This window comes from Triticum urartu, chromosome 3A, assembly GCF_056163025.1.
Source record: "Triticum urartu cultivar PI428250 chromosome 3A, HENAU_Tu73, whole genome shotgun sequence".
Taxonomy (NCBI): Eukaryota; Viridiplantae; Streptophyta; class Magnoliopsida; order Poales; family Poaceae; genus Triticum; species Triticum urartu.
In genome coordinates this window covers 52,897,199-52,904,179 of record NC_141875.1, presented here as the reverse complement: position 1 = coordinate 52,904,179, position 6,981 = coordinate 52,897,199, and the positions used below count along the sequence as shown (strand labels likewise).

Genomic DNA, 6,981 nt, shown 5'->3' with positions numbered 1-6,981 from the left:
CTTTGATGCAGCTATGATATGGTGTCAAGTAAAGATTGGGTTCGAAGATCTCAAGAGATACCGAGAAACAATTCCAAGATTATCTTGGAACGTAAGGTACAACAGAACAAAATCAGGTCCGTGCTGGCAGGAAGTCAAGGACGTTGTCGATGATAACACAATCATCGAGGGGGGAGGATGGTATTTCTCATCATGAATTTGATTGATATCCTGAAACAGGTCAGTATATTGATGGGGATTACGGCAGATTTTGTCGAGGTACTATGAAGAGGCCATCAAACGGCAACGACATCAAGCAAAAGGAACGATGAAGCGAAAGGTTATTGGAACCACGGATGCGACACAAGCTCGAAATCAAGCTTGTTATTTGAGGTGAAATGATAAGATGAGGAAGATCGACGTAAGCTTAGCTCGTCGTCGGAAGTTGTGCTCCGGGAAGAAGGACCGGGTAGCACAGTTAAAATTAGCTCGATAGTGATATAGCCGATCAGGCTAGGAATGATGTGATGGAGTATCATCCCAATGAGAATTCATAAGAGGTAGTGCAATGACACAATATCCTCGAGATAACAAGGGGCAATACTCGAGGTAGGTCAAAAATAGAGGTTGGACAGATGAAATGATCTACAGAAGACAAGTATTTTAACTTGTCCGGGAAATGGAATTAAGGAGAAACTATGGTCAGAACCACAGTTATGAATGATCAAACCACCCATACAAGATGAACTTATAACAAGGGGTAATCATTTTTACGAGCAGCTTCCATGATAAGTTCTACATCGGGTCCATGGGCATGAACACAAAGGTTCAAGGTCGACTCCCACTTCTTCAATGCATAACCTTTCATTCACTCCTCGTTTTCAAAGAAATTGTAGTGCAGAAGATTTATCTGGCGAAGTACCAGAAGAGTAAGACTCACATCTCTTTTGAGTTAACACGGATTAGGGAAGGCATATGTTCAACCCGTAGGGGTTTCTTAGGAACACCTACCACTAACTTCCAAAGCATATCACATTGGCTCAATAACAGAGCATGGTTGACAATAAGTAGAGGATACAATTTACCGAAGGCAATATGTATCAGGGGAAGAGCGCACGAGATTTTGAATATGAAGGAAATTGCTGGATAATAATCCAACAAAGGATTTAGTGGTCCTCAATGGATCTGATGTGAGTATCAGTACTCAATCAGAAGAGGGAAAGAATGCAAAGGCATCGGATTATAGAAACATCTGAATAATTCGATGCTTGAGTACAAAGGAGTTATGATTTCAAGACGAAGGATCAGAAGCATAGGCTCTGATCAAAAGATGAGTAAGTGAATAGACTTAGAGGTGCACCTGATCAAATCTGGATTGGGCAAGAACCAGCTCATATCTGGAAGGGTGTCTGAGCCGAAAAGAAAATTTCCAAAGATTAATTAATGATTGTGAGTAATCGCACACACGCTGAATCCATAGGAACAGAATGACAATCACAAAGAATTCTAAAGAATATTGCTAGACATATGCAATTAATCCTAATGCAAGCAGGCAAGGAGAATCAAGAGCAATAGGCTGCGGATGAATTTGAAAGATCAGATGGCCTTTTCAGGTATTTTGGAAAGCAAATGAACAACTAGGGATGAACGAACCCCGGTTAAGTGAATTATCCGCAGTTCGAAAAGAAGCTGCAAAGGAGAAGGCACAAAGGATTCTCGGAACAACGGAGAGTACTAGTGGTATCTTGTAATAACAGGAGCAACTAGGGATGAAGGTACAAGCGGCAAGGATGTTATTCAGGGGGATTATCGGTGGTTAGGAACTGCAAGGCAGTTGGTACAGGGTCTCGAGAAACATCGAGGAGTATCTGCAGAATCTTCTGGCGAAGCAAGCGATCATCGATAATGTCGGGGCTCTCCGGGAGGAAGTGGGTACGAGAACCTAATGTCAGAGTTAGTAAAATGTTTTAACCCGAATAGACGAGAGATCAGAGTCCCAGAGTATAGACGAGTAATAAAAGATCCTAATACCACCCAATGGCGACGTGGGCTCGTAAGCCACACAGCCAAGTTAGAAAAATGGTTTCCGGTTTCTAGACTCAACTTCGGCCAAGGAGTTGGAAAGGGGGCTACCTACAGGCAGTCGGCTCTGATACCAACTTGTGACGCCCTCGATTCAATCGTACACTAATCATACACGCAAATGTGTACGATCAAGATTAAGGACTCACGGGAAGATATCACAACACAACTCTAGACACAAATTAAAATAATACAAGCTTTATATTACAAGCCAGGGGCCTCGAGGGCTCAAATACATAAGCTTGAATACACAAGAGTCAGTGGAAGCAACAATATCTGAGTACAGACATGAGTTAGACAAGTTTGCCTTAAGAAGGCTAGCACAAAAGCAACATCGATCGAAAAGGCAAGGCCTCCTGCCTGGGAGCCTCCTAACTCCTCCTGGTCGTCGACGGTCTCCACGTAGTAGTAGGCATCAACGGTGGCATCTGACTCCTGGGCTCCGACATCTGGTTGCATCAACCGGAAAGAAGAAAAGGGGGAACAGGGGGAGCAAAGCAACCGTGAGTACTCATCCAAAGTACTCGCAAGCAAGGATCTACACTACATATGCAACATTATCAAAAGAAGGCTGTATATGTGGACTGGGCTACAGAAATGCCAGAATAGAGGGAAAGCCTAGTCCTATCGAAGACTAGCATCTTCTGGAAACCAGCATCTTGCAGCAACAGGAGGGAATAGAGTAGCATAAGTAAAGTAGTAGTGGTGTTATCAACCTCGGCCAGAGTTCCTTTCTCGACTCCCTGCGAGAAAGCAATCCCAAAGCCATAATATCCAGTTATCATCACAATCCAATTCTCATCACCATCCAGTTTTCATCACAAGTATCCAGTTCTAGTTGTATCAATCGGGATACAACTCCAAGAGTCCGTTACCGTAGGACAGGCTATCGATAGATGTTTTCTTCCCTGCAGGGGTGCACCAACTTACCCACCATGCTCGCTTAACTCCGCCCGGACACACTTTCCTGAGTCATGCTCGGCCTCGGCCAAACAATACGCCGCAAGCCGACCTAGGCTTAATAGAGAGGCCAGCACGCCGGACTAAACCTATGCCCCCAGGGGTCATGGGCCATCTCCCCGGGAACTCCTGCACATTGCGTACGCGGCCGGTGAGCAGACCTAGCTACCTCCCTAAAAAGGCAGGAGCTTACCAGTCCAACCCGGCGCGCGCCGCTCAGTCGCTGACGTCTATTAAGCTTCAGCTGATGTATACGACGCATAACGCCCATACTATGCCCACGTGATGGTTAGTGCTATCAGGCCAGAGGCCCCTCGGATCAAATATCCAAATCGTAGTGGATTAGGAACGCGCGGTAACAAGCAGAGACTCACGAAAGATGTGACCCCGTTGCCCTGTCTCGAGGACTTGCGGCAAGGGCTAGGAATGCCCGGCCACGCCTCGTAATTATCTCGCGGGCACCTTCCAGGTCCGCCCGACTCCACATCACTCACAATTAAGCTCGCGCGGGTACCCCTCAAGGTCGACCCGTCTTTAGTAACATGGTTCAGTGTAAAGTCATAGTAACCATAGTAACTGTGTGTCCAAACATCAAGGGGAAAACCCGAGGAATCACCCCGGTGAATTCCACTCGATGTAATCATCAAGGTGAACGTAAGAGGAACCACCCCCGAGGTTCACACTTGAGGGGTTGCACGACAGAGCCGTATCGGAAGTGGTGAAGGAGGAAATCACCCTCGATGACCACGAACGAATAGCTACACTATAGGTTAACATCAGAAGTGCTGTAGAGGGCTCACCCTCGGCACTCGATAGTAACCAAGTAGTGTCGAGCAACTAAGGGGAAAGTGATGTGCGGTGTCGGGGCCTGGTCTTCGATCCCGTTGATCGGGTCTTCAACGATGAAGCAGGGGCAACAACGACAAGGTGGGGGTCACTGATGGATCACTAACCAACCTATACTAAGCAGTTTAGGATAATCAGGTAAGGTACAATAGCAGATACAAAAGCAGGCTATGCATCAGAATAGGAGCAAACAATTACAGTAGCAAAATCTAATGCAAGCATGAGAGAATGGAATGGGCAATATCGGGATGATCAAAGGGGGGGCTTGCCTGGTTGCTCTGGCAAGGAGGGGTTGTCGTCGACGTAGTCGATCACCGGGGCATCGTCGGCCTCGGGGTCTACCGGAGATAAGAGGGGGGAGAAAATTAAATACATAGCAAGCAAGTGCATAACAGGACAACAGGCATAGCTAGACGTGTTCTAACGCGGTCCTAGACGTTATAGGTGAAGGGAGAATTCAACCGGGAAGGTATTCCCGGTTCCGGACCTGTGTCACACAAATGACCGGAGGGGGAATGTTCCATTTTCATCATGCTAGGGGCATGTGACAGATGAACGGAACGTGTATTCGGATTCATTGGATTTTTCTGATCAACTTTCATATAGAAAACATTTTCATCGGAGCTACGGTTTAATTTCTATGATTTTCTAAAGTTTTAAAAGACTTCCTAATTTCCTGGATTTAGTTTAAATCCATATATTAATAAACAGAAACTGCTATGGGTACACGGAAGTGTACCCAGCAGTGTGTGTATGTGTAAGACAGGTGGGTCCTGTTGACTGTTGAGTCAGTAGTCAATACTCCCAGTTGACTGGTCAAAGTGGGCAGTAGGGCCCAGGTGTCATTGACACATTTAGGTTAATTACTTAATTAACTAAATTGTTTATTAATTAATTTACTATATATAATTATTATTAATTTATTTTACCTAATCTTTTAGGGGGGTGGGCCCCACTTGACAGGCGCACCTCATACACAGAACACACACACGCACGCAACCCACAAACACATGCACGGCGCACAGAGGCGTCGGCCATGGCCGTGGCCAAGGCCCGCGTCGGCGGCGGGCGCGGCACCGGAGGAGGGCGGCGCCGGTTGAGGCCGGCGCCAGAGGGGGAGCAGCGCCGGCGCGGGCCTGGCGCACTAAGCAGCCAAGCGGGGCGATGCGGGGCTTGGCGGCAAGGCACAGGGGAACGGAGCGGTGGTCGGCACGGCGGGCGGTGGGTTCACGGTGGGGGGGTGAAGATGGCGGGCGAAGCCCGGCGAGGTCAGGCGCGTGAGCAGGGGGACCACGAGCAGCACAGCCCGGGCGACAGCAGCGGAGGCGGGGCACGGCGAGGGCAGGGGGCGGCGGGCGCGGGCCGGGTTGGTTGGGCGCGGCGGCGCGGCCATTGGGAATGGAGGCGGCCGGTGCGAGCTTGCGTAGCAGCAGCGAGCGCGGCGGGACTGGCCACGCACGCGCAGGGGGGAGCGGCGGCCTCCGGCGATGTGGTGCTAGGCGACCAGAGCAGCAGCGTATAGAGCAGCAGCGGCGGCAGCTAGCAAGGGCCGGCAGCACAGCAGCAGCACAACAGCAGGGGTGGCACGGCTGGGCTCGCGCGTGCGGGAGTGCGGCGAGCGGCCGTGGGGTGCTAGAGGCGTGCGGGAGCGCGAACTCACGTAGGCAGGCGCGGCCAAGGACGACCTGAGGTACATCGGGAGCGCGTCCAAGGCACGTCGAAACGAAGCTCCGGCCGCGGCGGACTAACTCGGGTGGGGCTCCTACGGCCAGGGACTTGGCAGAGGGGCTCACAATGAGCCTGTAGAGGTGCAAAGCGGGCTCGGGGAGGCTCCGGCGAGGCCGAATCAAAGACGGCGAGCGCCGAGATGCAGAGGCGGAGATGAGCTCGATGGCGACGCGCAAGGCCCTCCCATCTTGCTCCGATGGTTGAAGTCGACGGAGAAGAGGACGGCGGTGCTCCTCGACTTCCTCCTGAGCACCGGGGAGGCTAGTGGCCGCGAGCACGGCGAGGGCACGACGATTGCGGTCGGGCGACAGAGGAGGGAAGAGAGCGAGCGAGGAGGATGGGGAATGGGGATTAGGGTCCGTCTCGGCGCTCGGGGTGGATCTTATCCATCTCCAGGAGGAGCGGATGGCCGACACGGCGCCACCAGACGCATGGATGGGCGCCACACCATCTCCATGAACAGAGAAAGGAGATGACGGGGGAGTTGGGCTGGGCTGTGCATTGTGCATGTAGAGCCCAGTCCAACAGTGGGCCCTTTTCCTTTTCTTGTATTTCTGTTTCACTTTTTCTCCCACTATTTTGCATTTAGTTTTGCCACTAAGTGACTTTAGTTAAAAGAGAAAATCAGCAATTTATATATTAGGCAAAATATTGAAAAGCCCCACAAAGTTTGAGGTCAAAAGGAATTGTATTAATAATTGTTATTTTGAAACAGGCTATTCTATTTGCTGCTGGACCAGTTATTATTTTTCTAGGAATTTATTTGTGAGTCAAATGAAGTTGGTTTCAAAATGAAGATGATCAGGGGTATTTAGAGAATTATTCGAACATTTTAGTTTTACTGCTCAAAGAAATAATTTATTCGACTTATTTTATACTTGAAAAAGGCTTTGATTTTTGGACAAGTGGAAAGCTGCATAGTAATCACGATGACATGGCCACCATTAGGGAGATTACTGTAGCATGATTCTCGGGGTTGTTGCATCGTTGCTATGCATCTCATAGATAGATCTTGCGTGATCGTAGGTAAAAAGATTGAAATACTGCGTTCCCCAACACTTTTATGGCGCCATTGCCGGGGAGGTTAGTGCTTGAAGGTATATCTTTAGATCTTGCAATCAAATCTTTTAGTTTCTTGTTTTATCACTAGTTTAGTTTATAAAAGAAAATTACAAAAAAATGGAATTGAGGTTGCCTCATATGCTTCATCTTTTTAATGTCTTTCGTGAAAATAAGGATTCCGATAATTGTGCTCAATTGCTAGAGGAAGAATGTAATAAAATATTTGACATACAATCTTTGAATGATGAGCATGATTGCAATGTTGTTAGTATGAATTCTTTGAATATCCATAGTACTAATGATGATTGCACTAGTCATGATAAA

At 48.5% G+C, this 6,981-nt stretch overlaps 1 long non-coding RNA gene across 1 annotated transcript; it reads right to left on the bottom strand.

Annotated features, from left to right (window-relative positions):
* Positions 1–2,233: 2,233 nt before the first annotated feature.
* LOC147978458 (uncharacterized) lies at positions 2,234–6,003 on the bottom strand. The gene is made up of 3 exons (XR_015599586.1): positions 5,661–6,003; positions 4,137–4,205; positions 2,234–2,510 (listed from the first exon to the last, which is right to left on the bottom strand). It is a non-coding gene; the product is annotated as an uncharacterized LOC147978458 (long non-coding RNA).
* Positions 6,004–6,981: the final 978 nt, after the last annotated feature.